The sequence below is a fragment of the Lepisosteus oculatus genome, chromosome 5, assembly GCF_040954835.1.
Source record: "Lepisosteus oculatus isolate fLepOcu1 chromosome 5, fLepOcu1.hap2, whole genome shotgun sequence".
In the NCBI taxonomy this organism is placed as follows: domain Eukaryota; kingdom Metazoa; phylum Chordata; class Actinopteri; order Semionotiformes; family Lepisosteidae; genus Lepisosteus; species Lepisosteus oculatus.
The window spans coordinates 54,270,300-54,290,417 of NC_090700.1; the positions used below are offsets into that span (position 1 = coordinate 54,270,300).

Consider the following 20,118-nt stretch of genomic DNA (forward strand, 5'->3'; position numbering starts at 1 on the left):
TGCCAGCTTCGCATGACGCACCAGACTCTACAGAACTTGTTTCTTCTACACAGGCTTTGTTGAGGTTTTAACCAAGTTTTATAACCAGAGTTTCAGCACATTTCTCGAGCAGATTTAAAACTGTTTCGCTTTGTTTTGTTTGTTTCTCACAGACTGTGTCATCTAGTCTTACAATGGTAATCAGAATCTTGACACAGAAATGGTAATATTTTTTAATATCGTGATAGCCAACACACACCATAAGAAGCTAACGCTGGCAGCATGGTGAAATGCAGTAAGGCATTAAGTGGCATTCTGCAGGGTTACTTGTAATGGTTCTATCGTTCGTTATGCTGTTGAAAGTAGATTTACAGTTTGCAATAATTGTTGATAGGAAAATTGCCTTAGTGTAACCAAGTAGGCAAGGTTACCTGCAATATTGCTGAGAGAATCAGAGATGCACACTATTGATATTTATGGTGCAAATGCTGTAACTGTTACAGAAGTCTTGATCTCTTCTTTCTAGCTGAAGGACTCACTGCCCAGTGGAAAGATCTGTGAACCTACTTTCTTTTTTAATAAAAATCCTGACCTGTCTGGCTAGCAGAATAGTTAGCCAAAAGTCTTCAAGCGATCATTACAAAGATTGCTGACTATTAATTCCCGACATTTATTGATAAAAGATAAAAGAAGGAATGAATTGCTTAGTATGAAAACAGACTGATAGCATTTAATAAAGAACAGCATGTCCAGGTAAGCAGCAAGGATTCTGAAAGCAGACTGGAAGGTTTATGAGAACATGAAGAGATTAGATCAGAGGGTCTTACTAATGGCTTAAGCTAATTCTTAGTGAGGAGTCTGGACCCAGAGGCACTGTCTCTGTCTTCATGTATTTTCATATTTTTTGCTTTACAAAAACAGAGGTCAAGGGGCTTCAAACCTCATCCTGTGTGTTTGTTTTGAACATGGGCGTTGTCCCCAGTCGAAGTAAATAGCTCCTAGCCACAATCTGAGGTACTTAATTACCTCTATCATTCTGGGAAGCTATAGCTCCATTTTAAATGGGCCAGCTATACTGCATTTACTATAGCGAGCTCATTAAAAATTGAACAAGGTCAGAAATGATACTCTTGTCTTCATTATTCATTGTGCCCTTAATTTCAGGTATTATTTCATTAATCTTATATAAGAAGGCTGTTTAATAATTTACCCTGACATTTTGTTGTCAGGTAACATTATCTACTATTTCTATGGCTGGCTGCCAATTAAAATTACTTAAGACTAAATGAAGACTCTGGCACAGACAACACAGATAACATTCAGTGTTCCGGACTTCATTGTCTGTTGGAAGTAGCTTTGTATCTTCCTGAGCCTTAAGTGTACAGTTAAGTTGTTTAGTTCAGTTTTAAGACCTATTCCCTGCATGTAGGGATGAACAGGCTTCAGGGTGGAGCAGTGATCAGGCCTCTGGAGTCCATGCTGGAGGGTTGTAGATTCAAATCCCAGGTGAGGATGGTCATGTTGTACCCCCGAGCAAGGCACTTTGCACCAGCAGCTCCAATAACTTCTCTGCCGTATGACCGTCTCTCTCGCTGCAAATCCAAATTTAAACCTACAGAAAAACATACAGGGTGGCACAGTGGTGCTGTGGTTCTCATTGCTGCCTCGCAGCACTGGGGCCCTGGGTTAAATTCCAGACGTGGGGTGCTGTCTGTGTGGAGTTTGTATGTTCTCCCTGTGTTTGTGATGGTTTACGCCAGACGTTCTGGTTTTCTCCCACAGCCCAAGGGCATGCTGGTAAGTTAATTGGCATCCCATCCAGAGTGTATCCTGCTAGTTGCTTGCCGGGACAGGCTCCGACTCCCCCCTGACCATGTAGTGGATAAAGAGGTTAGAAAATGGATGGGTGGATGGAAAAATATACAGAAATTAAACAGAATGCAGTCTTTAAAGTGCGATACACATTGACACAACATTGTGGCATATGGTGCTATAGATGAGGAGCATATGGAGAAAATAGAACATTTTATTCTTATCAAATGCCATCAAGGCAAGAGGGGAAATAAAGTCTTTCCATTTGCTTTGAGAGGAAAAAGGAATAATAGAAGGACTCTCGTCTGCTTCAGAAACACAATGTTCCCCTCGCTGTATGTGCTGCTATATTTCAGCAGGCATGTCTGAGACGTGTTAAAGGAATCACACACACGTGTTCTACCCGGGAATCCTGATTCGAAAGGTCTAGGAAAGATCAGAATCAATAGGAGAAAAAAGAGGCGCAAATACGTTAGCAGAGCACGGTTGGTTTACAAGCGAGGGAAGGCCATCTTCTTATCAGAGGTGATTTCCCCTGAAACAGAAAACATACCGCGCCATCACAGATCTGGCAGGGGAGGGGGCATTTATTGACACCCTGGCAGTGATGAGAGGGAGGCTGATTGCCTTTCTTGTCAGGGCGTCTGGGAGCTGACTGACTGAAAGTGTGCTGGGTCAACCACCAGCACACGACACCTGCGTTGAGGTCAGACAACAGCTGAGGGGGATCCTGTAGGTACTTTCTTTTAAAAAATCCCTCTAAATTTTTTTTGGGGTTGATGTAGTACAGCAGGTTTTTACAGGTCAATTCAAGATATCACCTTGCTTAAGGCCTGGGATACCTGTCCATATGGTCAAATGAAGACGTTAAGGACAGAAGACTCTGCTGTCATTAGGGCCTGAGGCTGTGGAAACCATGTTCAGCATATAGTCCAGTAAAACTGTGCTGATATTGTTTCCTTGTGTAGAAAAGAGTAAAAAATAAAGAGCACAGAGCTGTGGGGTCTGGAACCGAAAGACCCCTTCAGGAAGCAGCTGGATTGTAAGACTGGCTGAAAGGCCTCTTCTCTTCAGTTGCATCCACTGTAATGGTTTCAATGAGGGGGTTTCCATGTGGCTCGACCAGTAAAGTCACTCACTCGGATGGCAGCTTGCAGTACGCAATCCAGGTGTCGTAGGTTCGAGCCTGGGTCGTGTCAATAGCGGGACGTGAGGGGGATTTCCTGAGTCGTGGCTCGTTAGCTCATCAGCACAAGGGTGTGGGCTGGCGTGAGAAAGCCCGGCATCTGCAGGCCTGGGCGTTGGTGAGGGCCGGCTCTCCCCCTCTGTGGTGCTAGGCGGCAGGCAGCGTGTCAGGAGATGATTGGCCCAGCAGCTGGCCAGGTCACAGGGGCTTGTCTGCACCTCCTCATTCCTGCGGATGGAGGGGAAGGCACCGAAGTCCAAGGCATAGAGACACGGTGGGAATTCCTGTCTGGCAGATCTATAATAAAAAACTGCTTATTCTCAATTTAAAAGTCAATAATCATTAATGCATGTTGCAGCAGTGAATCTGGTTAAAAAAATCTTTTAACCATGTCTTAATTCATGTTTCCCATCAGGAAAGGTTTTAACCATAATCACAAACTCTCTTATTCTCACTCTCCTTCAAGGAGACCTCTTCTCGTCTGGAGCCTTTCTTCTGTTCTTACATTGCTGTGTTTTCCACAGCTCCACCACCTCCTCTTTAGGTACCTCTGTAAACCGACGGCAAACAAAATAAATACGCTATCCAAAGAAGAATCAATCATTCCCATGCAATCTAAAAATCTACTCCAGCTCCCTGCAAAGAAGCACAGGCTTAATTGACAGGATTTGGTGTGGTTGCGATTAAAAAGAAGCTGCAGCAGTGGCCCCAGTTTCTCGCTGGCAGGAGAGCTGACACCATCCCCAGACTTGGGATTGAAATGCCGTGAAACTCAAGGCAGCCTCTGTGAGTAACCGCGTTTGCCAGCTACTGTCCGTTTAGCAGTTTTCCTCATGTGCTGCAGTTTGCAGCATGGGTGCTGAGCCCGGATCTCCCCACACGTGCATGCGCACAGCACTCAGAGAGACGCAGCAGGTCCGTTAGAATAGGACCGAACAAAGGGACAGCAGGCTAACTGCAGCAGTGTGGGAAAAGCTGTAGCATGAACCAATAAAGATGGGATTTACCATGGGCCCTGGGAACAGCTGCCAGTTCATTTTTACAATAGCTAGTTAGTAAGAACTGTGACGTGATCCACGACGGGAACTACTAAAGCCCTGCGGCAGTAGTGACACCATTGTTTCCATCAGTGGCGATGGGATTGAAGAATGAATTAGCAGCAGATATGAAGGAAATGTACGGAAGTAACGCAAGTCAAGTCTGAAAGAGGAGGCGGAGAAAAATCTTTTTAGAACTGAGAAATGTTAGAAAGGGTCTCTATAAGGACAGGCAGATGTGTCTGGGGAGACTAGCATTGCTCTTACCTAAGCCTCATAAATAAGGTTTATGGTGAGACAGGGAATGCCTCTTGGAGGCCCAGTTTCTTAACTATTAAAAAGGAAACAGTGTGATAGAGCACCAGGTGTGAGATGATTCTTTCCTGGCCTGGAATTATAAACACCTCAACACTTGCCCTGCTGTGGTAAAACAGCCTTTTTCTGTTTCTGCTCGCTTTTTTCACACTCTAGTCCCTACATCCAGAATGCCCTACAGTGTAAGTTTGGACTCCAGATAGGAGGACTCAGTTCCAACACCTCACATTTCCCTTCTCTGCCGGACACTTCAGCACTCTGCCTGCGTCTTCAGGTAGCTCCCTGGAGTACAAGATGAGCTGCGTTGGTTTCATCCTCCTCCAGGGCAACAAGCAGCAAAGGGCATCTCCAGAGGTGTCAAGATGGAAACTCAAAGACACAGATGGGTGTTAACGTTATACCTTGGCATTTGCATACTCTTATACTTTCTGAGAAAAAAAAACACCACAGCTTTATCTCTAGGCTTTTTCAATACCTGCATTTAATAATAATAATAATAATTGCTTACACATGTATAGCGCTTTTCTGGACACTCCACTCAAAGCGCTTTACAGGTAATGGGGATCCCCTCCACCACCACCAGTGTGCAGCCCCACCTGGATGATGCGACGGCAGCCAGAGTGCGCCAGAACGCTCACCACACACCAGCTATCAGTGTAGCCAATTCATAGAGGGGGATTATTAGGAGGTCATGATTGGAAAGGGCCAATGGGAAATTTGGCCAAGACACCTGGGTTACACCCCTACTCTTTTTGAGAAGTGCCCTGGGATTTTTATTGACCACAGAGAGTCAGGACCTCAGTTTTACGTCATATCCGAAGGACGGCACCTGTTTACTGTACAGTGTCCCCGTCACTATACTGGGGCATTAAGACCCACATGGACTGCAGGGTGAGTGCCCCCTGCTGGCCCCACTAACACCTCTTCCAGCAGCAACCTTAGTTTTTTCCAGGAGGTCTCCCATCCAGGTACTGACCAGGCTCACACCTGCTGAGCTTCAGTGGGTTGCCAGTTGTGAGTCGCAGGGTGATATGGCTGCTGGCAACATTTGACTGAAGTTCCCCACCAGGAGACCTGTCTTCCTCCAACTAATCAAGCTTCACCCAGAACTGAAGCCGTTTAGTGCTCACCAGGTTTGTGTCTCACTTGGGCTTAGCACACAGGCTTTAACAGTTTGATGTCAGCAAGAAGACACGTGCCCTTCCTAATAGGCTTTTGTTGTCACAGCTCCCACGGCATTTTCTCAGTCTGTTTAGCCATTTTCTGTTTCCAAAACTGTGAGGGCTTTGGTTCTGACACAGGAAGCCCTTTTCCCCCATTTTCCACACCTGCTGGATGTTGCTTTTCCTTGGAAGTTTCTATAACAAAACAAAACATAGACTTGTTTTTTTTCATTAAAAAGTGGACAAACATAGGGAAGTCAAAGAGAATATCTGAACATTTCTCTAAAGGTGTCCGATGGCAGGCTAGCAGTGCCCCATGGTAGGTGCTTTGTACTTGAGTGTTTTTATGGTTTATCTTTTAATTTTACCACCTGAAAACAAAACCACTCCACCCTCCAGTGTGTTCCTCAATGCGGGGGAAATGAATCCTGCGACCGACTGACGGACAAGCCCGTGTGCTCCTGGGTTTGCCTGTGAAAAATGAATGCCCAGTATGGGTCCACTGAAGCACACAGTGCTCTGGTATTTACAAAGCTCAACTGCAAAGTCAGTCTTGGCTGAGTACACATGCTCTGCAATAAATAATTTGTCTTTTATCCTGTGATAGGTGAATATGCTTCCTAGGACAGCGTATTGTTGTTTTGCTGGTCTACGTCTGCCACAACTGAATAAACACAGACAGCACAGGGGGTTTGCCATCCTCTTGCCAGGTGATAATGGCAGACTTTATTCCAGTCACGCCCTTGGCAGCTTTTAATGCTGCGTTAGCAAACATCCGTCTGTCTGGATCCCAGTGAAGGAATACTCATCTCACACTTTACCACCTAAACAGGTAGCCCAGTCCAAAGATAAAAAAAAGAATATTCACCCTTTCTGACTCTGTATTAGACAGACCCTGGCAAAACCTACAGTATCAATCTCTCAGACAGCAAGGTTGTGTTTTGAGAACCACTCTCATCAGGGCGTTAAAGGTGCCATTCCTTTTTTACCAACCCTTTTCAGATCTGCTCATCCTGTACCTGCTGCTACTTTCTGCTCCATGAAACCAGCCCCTTCGCTCTGATTCCTTCCTCTTTTATTTTCTCTCTTTTTTCTCCTTTCACACAGGTAAACAAAAGGCAGACACGGGGGATTTGAACAGCATCTGTTTGCCTGGCACAGGTAATAAATTTGCATGTCAGGCAAGCACGTCTCAGATTAAAAAATGTTTTGTTTCAGATGATTTATGAGGCCCCCTGAAGTCTGCTGGACTTGGCAGGGAATAGTCGCGTTTGCCTGGTGCAAATTGGGGGAGGGGATCAGGGGGGTTGCTACAGAAAGACTGATCTCTACCTGCCTCATACAATACTTTCTCCTTCCATTAATCAACAAGAAGCACATTCAAAAAATAAAAAGACCAGAAGGAACAAAGTTGTCCCTTTTCTTTCTTTTTTTTTTGAAGTCTAACTCAACGTGGACACTGGAGGACTCATTCTGCACATCCCGTGCCAACTCCCTGATCACCCTGAAGCCTCCTCCCTCACGTGAGCTGATATTTCAGGAGGCACAAGACCTCTGGTTCAGAGCCTTCAGCCTTCCCTCCAGCACACAGCTCCAGGTGAGCTGTGAGAGGAGCACAGAGGCAGAGAGAGCAGGAGAGAGGTACAGAGGCAGCTCCCACCAGGAGCAGTGCTCTTAGCTCCTCTTGTAATCCTACTGGAATTTGACACTCGTGTTCTGTGCTGGGGGAATGGAACTGAACATGGAGTTAAGAAGCCTTTGCTGGTATGACTGGTTTCCAACTGTATCCATGGCAGTCCAGGGCAGGCACCGCAATCGTATACAAAAATCCTTTTGTTTTAAACTAACCCTATGACACATTAAAATTGTATGAGTGAACAATGCAAAGTTGGTGCATGCAACACTGTGCAGTGTAGCCATGAAGACTACAGGTTCTGGCCTTGTGTGTAATACGGGGCCTGATGCAGATGATCATGAGGTTATTGAAAAAGGCTTGAGTCTGCACATGGGGGGGGGGGGGGGATGAAATAATATCACTGTTCTCATGACTGATTATTTTGACATGGTGGTACCCAGCGCTCTCCTGCAGAAACAGCTGCTTCAGCGCTGCACTTCTCAAAAAGGTGCTGAATGAATACAGGCACAATTGTCACATATTCTTATGGCTAAATAACAGTGCTTTTCGCTTTCAGCCCACTCCAGCACCATCAAGGTTAACTGTGAAAGTGTCCCAGATCTCTTAACGCCGCCTTTATCCGAGGTAGTGAGAGTGTCCTTGGGATCGACATTGAACACATTACAATGGAGGCAGCGACTGTTTGACTTTGATAGGAGCTCGGCTTTCACATGATAAACAACATTTGTTTTTTTTAACTGGTTCTGCGCCACATGGCTCTCTACTGGAGCAGATGCTGTGTTTCCTGACTGGCCTGGGAGTCAAGGGAATTGCAAAACCTTTTATTTGTGCATTCGTGCGTCTTGCTATTCTGCCTTTTGCCTCCCCTGGCAGGATTTAGGTTTTTCCGAGGTCAGAGCACTGGATTCAGAAGGGCTACAGAGCAAAAATAAGATGGGGAAAGTTTAAGAAAGGTAGCAACTGCAGTAAAGCATTGCGACTGTACAATAGCACATCTGCATATGAACTCCACAGCCCCTGTAGTCAACAAGCACAAGGTGATAAACAGCCTTACACACTGTGGTGAGTGGTGTGATAGTCCCAAAGGCTTTTATGCTATCTTGCAAGATCTAGAGGTTTGGTGGTTTCTTGAAATCTAGTGTTGCCAAGTTTGCAGAGAGACTGAGTGTAGAAGAGTTTTAAGATCCTACTTGCCCCTGACAAAACCGTCAGCTTGTTTCTTTCACCCTGCCCTGCTGCTTACTGTACCCACTTCGATCACCTGCCGACACCATGTAGCAAGATCAAAATGGCCAGACCGCTGTTCAAGTGCTGCCTCATCCCCACACGGCATTTCCTTCTTCCTGGCCTCCAAGTCATGGATTTGAAAATGCCCCCATTTTCTGCCCCCAGAAACCTGGCCATGATCGCTCACTACACAGTTTAACCTGCGTTCTGGCCTTTCTGCAGATTACAGAAAAGGAAATCAATGAATGCCACAGCCTTGTCACTTTCAAAATGACAAGATGTTGTTTTCACAGTAAGGCAGGGTGATACTAGACACAAGGCCTAAACGTGACACATTATTGTTTACATGAGTATGAATAAAGCAGCCATTTTAGCAGAAGTGGGGGAAGAACAAATAAAATAATTATAGATTTTCTCTCCAAACTCAGTTTAAAATTGATTTGGATACTGAAAAAAACTATCAAATGGATTAAAAAAGGTTTAATTGAATTCTATGATTCTTCTTTAAAACAGTTTGCCCCCTATATGGGATACAAAGTGGATAGAAAATGGATGGATGGGAAAAGGTTTGCTTTTAATTGCCTTAATTGTTTTTTTTCTCATCTCCGCTGAGTTTAAAGGTTAACGATATGCTTTAATGCAGTTTCATAACACATTGTAAGACTCAGAATCAAGATGTCGGTCAAATCAATTTTTTTTTTCTTGAATTCCTAAGAACTAACATTTTTTTTCCAGAATGCATGTATGGGTAGTGAGTGTGTATTTGGAGACCAGATGTTTCCATCTTTGACCCAAATCCAAAGATGCATGTCTTTCAGCAGTAGCTCATGAAGTAGTTCATGGATTCTCAAACCTGTGTGCTGCCCCCTAGGGGACAGGAGGTCAAAGCTTACCACTGGCTGACGGCAGCAGGGCCCTCTGTTGCCTAGGGGCTGGTTGAATCTGCACTTGGCCACAGCCACAGCAGCAGCTGAACCCCTATCAGCGTCCTGTCAGTGCAATGTGAAGAATGCGCCAGGAACGTGGTTCAGAATCACAGGGCATTGGAAGTGTTAATGTTTTCAGCTGTGTGCGAAATACTGTGCTGGGCTGGGACAGGGCTGGCCAGCTCTTTGAGTGTTTTAAGTTCTGGCTAGAATGCTATGGGAGTTCTGATAAAAACACAACAGAGTAATTCCACAAAAGGAAGGAGAGATGGGTGCGTGGCACACAGGTTGCTCAGAAGCCATCTGGTAATGAGAGAAGTTCTGAAGTTTTTACACTGCGGAGCCAATTTCTCTTCCACACGCTCTAGATAAAGCCTAGATAAAATTCTCAATCCATGTTTCAACAAATACGTTGCCCTTTGTTAGGTCTGAACCACTGACAACCATGCACTTGCTTCCTGAAAAATCTAGAGCGAATTTTCGGTCTGGATCAAAAACCTCTTCCTGGAAACATAAACATACAGCTCCTTTGTGCAAGTACAGTGTTAAAGATCCTCAGAGGTGTGAAATAACTCCTCCTGTGCTGTGACTTGTGGGGCTGTCCTGCTGGAAAACAACACTGCTGGTTGAATCTCTGGCTAGGCTAGTAATCGATTCAGCTAAGACTATTCCGAATCAAACCTTATATTCTGTTAACATCATATAAGGCCATGCGTGGCCCTGAGTGTTTATATTTACAGGAATTACTGTAGCTGAAGAAGAAAGAGATCTCTGCCTGCAAATATGAATTCAGTCGTTAGGTGCAAGAGACCTGCACTGGCTGTGTCGTGTGCCATCCTGCTCAGCCCTCCCCTCCTCAGGAAGTGCGCAGACGAATCTGCGGCTCTGTGATCGCTGTCACGGCAGCCTGGCCACAGCCCCGCAGAAGAGCGCGGAGCCGGCACCACGCGGCTCGACCTCGGCGCGGCCGAAGGACAGAGCAATGGAACAAGTCGGCGCGCAGCTGGAGCAGGGGGCAGGAGGACCACAGGAGCGTCTGGCCTGATCAACGACATCGGCCTGGATGGAGGGATGGAGCCGGGAGAATAAAGGAGATTTAAAGTTCACTCAGCACTTTGCTCTTATCGGTGGTGGTATTATATTGCTTGCCCTCTAGATAAGCTTATTTACCATGGGATATGAGCTGGTGTGTGCTGTTGTAGCATGCCAAATGCCATGATCATTTCGGACTCATGGAAGTTGATGTTAGCAGGGGTTTTGTACTGCTGGTTTGAGCTGATAGGCACTCAGCTACTAGCAGCCAAATGAGCTAGACAAGCAGAATCCCCGCCTCCCTTTTGTAAACTTTCTTATGCTCTTATGAAATTTTCATTAGACAACAGTCTTCTAGAGCAGGTGTTTTACTATCTGTAACATAATTTAGCTTTTAATATATTTAATACTCTATTAATTCATATTCATCCATCCAAACCCTTCATGACAACAACATTGTTTTGCATCAGATGTTTGCACAGCGCCAAAAAGTCCATATGTGTGACTGTAGAGAAACGTGTGTGCGCAGAGAAACACACAAGACTTCTTATCCTCTCCACTGTGGTGAGGGGTGGGGATTGTGCTCTTAGGAATGAAACTAAAGAGCACATCTTAACACAAAGTATCATACAGGATGTGACTGAAACAATTCACTCAAGCATGTCACTGAACCTAATTCCCCAGAATCCTTCATGAAAAGGCTGGCAGAGAATCAGGGATCAATAAGCTACTAAGAGACTGAACAAGCAAGATGGGCTAAATGGTCTCCACATGTTAGCGACCTTTCCTGTGCTCCTGTGTTCCTGATATGAATTGTTCAAAATATCTGGAACATCTGGAACACAAAGTATTAGTCTATCCATGAGTATCTTATGACCCTTCAATGCTGAACTCTGTAGTTATTGGAGTATTAAAGCTTTTCCCTTAGGCCTAGGGTATAAATTGGTCCAGTAATACCAGGAGAACTTCAGAGAGGAAAGGCTTTGAAATGGATTGCTGTGGTGTAGAGTCACTAAAAACAATTAACTTTAGAAAACATGCTAATGGTCTTTAAACAGACCCTGTTCAATGCCATGTTTTCCTTTTTTGCTGAACATGAGAGTCAGGATAGGATCTGTGTCAATGATAAGAAGTGAGAAGGACTTAAAAACTCAGCAGACTATACCACAGACAGTAAAACAGGAATTAAAATGTGCAGAGAAAATGGCTTTTAAATACATGAGTAGTTTGATTTTAAAAAGTAACTTTTGGTAAATAAGCATTGCTCTCAGTTAATCAAAGTTTCAGCTTGTGTACTAAAGAAAATTCATTTTAGTGTTCTTGTTAAAATCTCCTGGGGCTCCTGATGCCAGATGACAACCTTACTGCCCTAAGCACTGTGCTTCATCACCTGCTTGTCTTGGACGACTGCCCACACTTCAGCAAGCCTGCTCAGCCCTGGCAGGCAGGCTGGGAAAGTGGCAGCTGGGAGAGGGCAGAGATCAGGTAAGCTCAGGTTGGGCCGAAGGCTGCCCTCATGGTGCAACATACCAACCCGTGCAAGGAATGAGCACAGCCCTTCCAGAGATGACTCTAAAGACAGGAAGGAAAAACTAATGTATAACAGCTTATACAACCCCTCCTTGCTGGTGTGGTAGCAGTGAAAAGCTGTGCAGAACCGCATCTCTAAAGTCTCGTGTAAAGATCTTCACAGGCTTGTCAGGATTTCAGTCTCATCGTCACCCTAAAAAGGATAAGGACAAAGAGCGGAAATATTCCTGGAAACCCCTCAAGATAGATAACCATGACAATGAAATGACCATCTGCACATTGCTCTGCAGTGACGACTCTTGGGCATCATACTGATACCACGAGAAGAGATCGAGACCATGCTGTGTATGATGCATTCTTGGAAATTTCTGGAAAGACACAGAACCTAGTCCTTGGCCTTGCTCAAAGCCCCTTTAGGCACACATTACGTAAGGAACAACACCTTGCATGTGTGACATGTCCCAGAAGACGCCCTCTTCAGAGAGCTGGCCTTTGATATAAAGCCAGTAGGATTCCCCCATCTCCAATTTAAAGATGTGTGCAAAATGACATCAAAGCACAAGATATTGATGTGGACAGCTGGGAATAACTTACACAGGACTGCAGCACGCAGTTGAGGCCTGAGCTCATAGGATGACGAGGGAAAATCATTCCATTTCAAAGAGGACAAAACAGCTCGCAGAAAGGAACAGGGTCACAATATAGACTGTCAACTTATTGGTCAGTGTAAACCCATGGCCTTTTGTGACTAGAGGATGCCAGGGATATCATACATAGGCCAGTAGGCTTCCTCGCTGCTTAATTAGGTCACAAAACCACAGAGTAAGAATGGATTTCTAGTTTCCTCTGGACATTTGGAAGTATCCAGCACAAAAATAAAGTTTAACTTTGGCATTATATCATATGTATTACAAGATATCTGTGTAGCATCGTAGTGTATTTTTATACTTTTGTTTCACAAGTACCCAGATTTTCCCAAATAGGCATTCCAGTTCAGCAGTGGTTCCAAACCATGTCCGTCACATGTCTGTGATCGAATTTCCCATCAGCACCTGTTTCTGGTTCTCGATCCAGTATTTCAGTCAGTCAGCAAGACATTCTCATACCTGCTGTTCTCCTTCAGGTTCACATAACCTCATGTTTTACCCCATTTCACCAGGTGTCAGCCTGTCTATTCCTCTGCCAAAGCATATCAAGAAAGTGACCTCATGCTTTAGAGCTTCCAGGCTTCTAGATTGGCTGCTGAAATGAATTTCCCCTCCATTCCTGCCTTCTCCCGGACCTGAGCTGTGTTTATCACTATTTCATAGCTCTACGCCTCTTAGTCTGCAGCGGTCTGTCCTCTAGATATGCTGTATGTTCTGAGACCAGCACAGCTCGCAAGACACTTACCCCTTGATATCCTCAGCGGAAACCCACATAATTAGTGGCTCTTTAATTTCCTTGGATCAATAAGACATTTTTCGCACTTACAGCCCTTTGTGCTTCTTCAAAGTTCAGCTTCATCTCAGGTGCAACAAATACAATAGCGACAGCTTCAAAGAAATCATCAGGCCTGGAAATAATAACCAGGTAATATTACATTTTCTTCACTTCCATTCTATATTCATCATTATATGCACAGTTTAAGAAATAAACACATTTTAATCTCACACGGGCAGTCACAGTATTTTAACTGATCACTCTAGGGAAACAATATTTACAATGTGGCTTACCTGCTGGCATCTTGAATTATTTTACTAATTCAGATATTGGTGCTCTGTCCAAAGAAGAGCAACCACAAACACACCTGGGATTAAAGGTATCCCAGCTAAAAAAACTCATATTTTTGGTCTTGAACAGATAGGATGAGGAAGGGCCTTGACTCAAGAATTGAAGATCCTCAAAGGTATCCTGCCAAATGGACATTTCCTTCAGAAGAAGGAATGGCCACAGTGGAATAGGAACTAAAGAATCCAAGTGGAAAGAACAGGAAAGTCTCATTTAAACTGAGAACAGGACATGTCTATGCAAGGGGGAGTGTGGAACAAGCTACTCTGTCATGTTGTTGAAGATCATTCCCTGTCTTCTTTCAAGTAAGGGCTGGACGAGATTCTCAGACCTCGGATTAGCTATCAGCAACCAAACAAGCTCCTTGGGCCAAATGGCCTCCTCTAGTTTGCAACATTTCTTCTGTCCTTTTTAGGAAAAGTGTCCCAGGCCAGACTTTTGTGGTGACCTAAAATTGAACCTGTGTCTGAACTGGGGCTGTTCACGAGGTCTGGCTCCAGTTGTCATTCACGCAGTGAGAGACCACCAGGTAAGTCACACAGTAATGCTCTTTGCTCCGCAGATATCACACAAGCCCCGTGCTGTCTGAATTCCTCCTATCTGAATGCAGTAGTGAGATAACAAAATCGTTTTGATCAATCTGTTATATCCCATTAAAAGAAATCATGTCCAATTTTGTCCTTGGATGTACAAAAAATGCCCTTTCCTGTTCTATATTGTAGCACCTGAAGGCTAGAGAACAATGGAAGACAAGGCTAATTTTTTTAGAGCAAGAAACCAACATCATTCTGGTTTGGGGAGGAAAGAGTGAATGTCCCTGCACAGGGAAGAGAATGCTTTGGGGTAGGAGAGCGAGATGGAGAGAGAGATTGATGGAGAGAAGCGAGGAGCTGGGAGAGGGGGGGATCAGAGAGGATCTCTCAGACAATGAGAAGGAGTTCATTCTTCTGGCAGGTAACTACAGAACCAGGCTGCCATTAATCTTAAACAAAAAGGCAGCCCCCAGCCTCTACTGCTAAATAAATAATTAACTGAAGAAGAAAAGAGTGAAACAAGAAGGAGAGAAATACGTTATGCTCTGGAACAGAAGATATTAATAGAATTTGTGGACCAATGTTTTGTGTGTTCAGTCCAGCTGCCTGTCTATAAGAGTACTGAAACAATTCACTGAGCGTTTAAACAAAACAGCAGGCGTGGATCCACTCCTAAAATCCAGGTGTGCCAAAGATTCCCTTTCACACTTGATCCTCCACATAACATTTTGGATTTGTTTTTTCCAAAAGAATACCTGTAAGCTGTACATTGAAAAATTCTCTACATCAAAACATAAAGGCATGGCATGTTCAAATTAACAATAGGTTAATTCCATGCTGAAAAGAGAAGAAAAAAACACAATGTTTCAGGTGTGAAGGCTTCATGGCCGAAACTTTGTGTTTTCTTTCTTCTCTTTTCAGCATAGAATAGACCTATTACTTGTTCCATGCAGATGCAGCTACCCACCTGAACATGTTCAAATCAAGACTATCATGGACAAAGTACTGAAAATTCCTGAGCAAAAATTGCATTCAAAATTATACACATGCAGATGGTATAGTAGTTTAGATGAGCATCCGGTAAAATAGAGCTCCAAAAGACTTAGACTGTTAGCTTCAGTACTTTGTTCTGTTGGCTACTGTGCCAATACACAGCTGCTATACTGTGGAGATTTTTCTGAAGAGAGAGCTCTGACTTGTCTGAAGGGCCCCGTGTACAAAGCTTATGTGAGGTCTTGATGAGATTTCATCCAGCTGGACACGCTAACTTTCCTTCATGTGCATTATGGAGGATTTCATACAGAAATATGTGATTTGTAACCTTTTTTTCCTGTTTATTCTTGGTATAATAGCACTAGAGATAAAGGCATAGGTCTTACATTCTGATGCTGTTTCTGAGGTTTAGAGAGCTCAGTGCGTAGCAGAGCTCAGTAGCTTAAATTGATCAGAATTTACTCATTGCCCTAAATTCTCATTCTCTTTCATTGTGTCACCGGAACGAGCAGCAGTGAGACTGCTCAGAGGAGAAAAACAGGATTGACACAGACATGGATCAGGATCAGAATGGGAGAAGCAGCACCAAGAAACACCATTAGCCTAGAGATTAGAAGAGGCGCCACACCTTAATGAGATTTGATTTTCATAGAGAAAAATGCATTTATGTTTGAAAAACCTTATGTGATATAATTAATACATACAGTTGTGTGAAATCTCTGGACAACACAACCCAATGAAAAACAATTTCTTCTATCAAATTTAAAATTGTCCTCAATTCCCCTTGAAAGGGTTTTTCCATTAAATCAATTCAGGCAACACAAAGATAAAGACCACAGGATTTGTATGATGCATGTGTTGAATCGAGGCCCTTGCTCACAATATCTGAGCTATCATCCCCAACAGAGAAAGTCACCCATTCAATTGATTGTACATTTGATGGATTATAACCACAGCATAACAGATGACAGAGTTCAAGCAGCAGTGAAGATGAACACTCTAAAACATGAGATATTGTATAAACCCACATTTCAAGAAGTGTGAAAAGCTATTACATGCTGATCACAATCCAAGTTTACTGTATCATCATTTTATTATTATTATTGAAATACACAATTGTTTTATATTCTTCATGTGTGAGGTCTTTGGGAATCAGCTTCTTCACTACAGGGGAACTACAGGGAAACTGTCCTGTGCGTTTGCTTTTGTTTATCACTGATAAATAAAATTCTTAGCACAAGTCAAATTGGGTCAAATCAAATTTGTTCAGCTCCCAAAATGGAAAGAACCCTCTTGTACAACAATTACAGACGGATTGCACCCAGTGCAATAAGGAAAGCACATACTTAATTAGTTGTATGACAGTCCCTGAACCAACTACAGTAGGTACATGTGGCATTTACCAAAACTAGCTTCCAGTGCAGTGGAAGACGTGCTGTATTAACTATTATATTACTCTCGGTGATACCAAAATTACTTGGTGGAAGATTGGACACTTCCTGGAAAAGGCCAATGATGTTTTTTTTCTTATGGAGAATTTGATCATTTGAGTGCATTCAATATAGGAGTAGTCAAAACAGTTTAAAGATTGAATCTGGAGAAGTACTGTAATTCCTACACAACCAATTAAAATTCAGAGGATCTAAAGTGGGTCAAAATGCAAAGACAGTCAAAGCACAGGTTATGCCCTGTATTTCAGACATCACCAATTCAGACCTGGGCTATACGAGGCCTGTACTCCAGACATCTAGAGTTCAGACATGGGCAATGTTCCCTCTGATTCTTAATGGCCTTTTATGGGCAAAAATTTCCCCAGTGAAAAAAACTTGTGCACACTAAATTGAGTGTATGTAAAATGATAAACCTCAAATTATTTTTTGTTAATATAGACATTCTCATAGAAGCATAGAGATCCAAAAGACCGGGACAGTGATTCTATGAGCCCAGTTATAGAGACTGAGTGTGGAGCGAGCATGAGCAGGGAGGTACAAGACTACGAGAGCACAGATATCGATGATCTAGTAGCAATAATAATGCACCCAGCCAAGTTGGGCCTCTCGCGGCCAGTCTCGTGGTCAATTTAGCATTTTTCAATTGACGACCTTGTTTGTTTTATTATTATCATATTCAATTTCCTATGTGCGCACTATACATTACTAATACACTATATCTGCTATCCTCACCAGTCAGTAGACGTCACATTAATGAGCTATGCTTCATTTAACCCTTTTATGCATGGCCAAAGAAGAATCTACTTAAACAATCTTAGAAGCACTTCATATCTAAGAATGCAGACAACCATTGGTAATCATCCAAGTTTGGATGATCATCATCCAAACATCCATTGGCAATCATCCAAGTTTGTCTTAGATTTTGTAAGGAATTCAATAAAACTTACATTCTTCTGCATGTTGCCTTTGCTATTTGCTATCTTGCCTCTGAAAGCCTTTAAAAAATTTCAAATACTTTTTTTTCCAACTCACCAACTATTAAAATTGAGTATTGTGTTCAAAACTCCCTTCAGCAAACGCAAGAGTAAATTTATGAGCATAACGTTCATTTCCCCTGGTCCCTTATTGTGTTCAGTGACAGAGGCAGGTCTGTGGTGCACGGAGCCGAATGCTCCTGCCAGCCTGACTGATATGCCTTTTATTGTGTCGTCCTCTGGCTCCCGATTCTCCTCAGCATGACCGATTGCTCTGCGGTTCAATGTTCACCCCTGCTCACCTGGCCAGTGTGTCGCACAAGCCTGCAACCTGATCTCCTTGGCTAAGACCCCCCTGTGACTGTGCGCCTGTGATTGTGTTAGAGACGGACTGTGAGTGTCGGAGCAAAGCACTGGAGACTGGGGAGCCAAGGCTTTCAAGGCAGCTGCACTAAAAGAATGAGGCCTGATGGGAAATGAAAAAAAAAATCTGGGAGGATTTCCAGCCTGTATCTGGGCAGAACAGGTGGCAGTCTCCAGCCAACACCCTTTTGGAAGGGCAGTGATGTTATATTATATATCTGTGAGTGCACAGGATGGATTGCTGTCAATACGGGCTCTGAAGTAACGCTGCTTGGCAGTGTGGTGCCCTTTGGAAAAGTGCAAGTCCATGCAAGCTGACAGCTCACCTCCAGAGACCGAACACGCACGCTGGTTTGGAGGTATGTGCCCAGAGCTGGACTGGAGTTAATCCAAACAGCAAATGCACTCGAAGCCCACACCATGTACAGTATGGATATGAAATCTAAAACTTTGCCAAATAAAGCTGCAGCAAACTACAATCTACATTTCCCGCTTATTGGTTAAGCCTTTAACCTTCAATTTACATGCACGGATGACTAGAGAGCCAGCGCACAGTGGTTCAGTTGGAGAAACCTCCACACACCCCCGGCGAGCGTTTTGAGAATACAGGGGAGATGTTGTCAGCTGGATACATGTGGAACTGGGGAATGAGGCTTCCAAGTAAGGAATAAGCTTTAAATTATACAAATTATATTCTATGGCAACAGCCTAGGTTTTGTGCATGCCTTTAACTGCAGTGTGTAAAAATGAGCTTGAGCAGAATGCAAAGGAATGACCCCATTTCCAGTGTCGGCTTTCAGGTTCGCAGTTCTCCTATTGGTGAGCAGTGTTGGCAGAGAGAAAACATTTCTTCAGCTAGAGGAGGCCAGACCGCAGGCTAATGGACAATTAGGGCCCCAGAAGAAGATCTGAAAACTGTATTAATAAAAAGTGAACAGCCTTTGATGTTCAGATTGCTTATGTAGCACACTCATAAACATCCCACTGTGGGTTTTTAGTCTGTACAAGGAGACCTGTGAATTTACAGTATCTGCCTAAATAAGCTCTTTATCCATCTAGTGTTTTAGTGGAATCTCAGAACCCTAACTGCTTACAATTAGTGTCATGTCTTCTACTTCCAAGTGAAAGGGCAGATGTGTGTTTTCTTACTCTTGCAAAGTCATTGATTGTGGTAAATAGGGTAAATCAGAGAGAAGAGAAATGACAAGCCCTCAAAAAAAGTAATTTAAATTATTATAGAAAAGTCATTGAGACCTAAGCAATAGATATGGATTGTTTATAACAAGAAATACATTTCTAGTACACTTTCTCTCTCATTTTCCAAAACAAGAGTACTCTCAAGGTACTCAGTCAACCTGTCAAGAAGTGTAGAAATCCTTGACAATTTTGAAAGCAAATGGATACTTCATATGTATTTAAATAACACACACAATGCAATTAAAAACTGCTAAAGAGTTTTAGAGTATACATTTCTTGTGGTAATGTATAGTAATGCAATGCATATTGGTGATACATATGGAGAAATTAAAGTGCACTTCTAATGATGGGATGGCGTTTATTCAATTTTATGAATAAATTGCCCCTTTTTTGTTTTTTGATACAGGAAGCAAAGTGAAGCCAGTCAGACCCCTATTCTGTGTCCTATCTGTGGTTTACGATACCGAGTGGCAGAATGATAAATTCATCAGGGTCTGTTACAGTGTGAAAGAATTATTGTCAGGCGCTGCAGAGGCTGGGATTAATGGCTAGGGCCCCAAAGGTATAGAGTAATTACACCGGATTAGGAAAGGAAAAGCCTTTAAGTAAACAGGGAGGTCAGTCTGTGTGTCTGGGCCCAGAGAGCTGGCAGAACAGGTGAAGGAGGAGAGTGGATGACTGAGCAGAGAAACAGGTGGGTCTGGAAACGGAGAGAGAAATGATGATCCTGCTGAACACAGCCCTGTTGAACAAGGTATCCTAACAGAAGACAGCAAGATGAATTCTGGCCATTTAGCAGGCTCGTCCCGACCTGAAAAGACTCCTTCCTCTTCACCGGTCCCCAGCATGTGCAATCAGCTCGCTGGCGAGCCATGGAAAGAGCAGATGTTGAAGTTTACCACTACTTTGATTACCCTCTAATTATTAAACCAATATTATTACAGTCTCTGATGCCACACACGTCTTGTTGGAAGAGGGGTGGGACGGAGTGAAT

At 43.5% G+C, this 20,118-nt stretch overlaps 1 long non-coding RNA gene across 1 annotated transcript; it reads right to left on the bottom strand.

Moving 5' to 3' along the window:
• Window positions 1-4,440: 4,440 nt before the first annotated feature.
• Window positions 4,441-8,744, bottom strand: LOC107076927 (uncharacterized). Its single transcript, XR_001478053.2, has 3 exons — window positions 6,512-8,744; window positions 5,460-5,687; window positions 4,441-4,698 (listed from the first exon to the last, which is right to left on the bottom strand). It is a non-coding gene; the product is annotated as an uncharacterized lncRNA (long non-coding RNA).
• Between the last annotated feature and the right edge of the window lie 11,374 nt (window positions 8,745-20,118).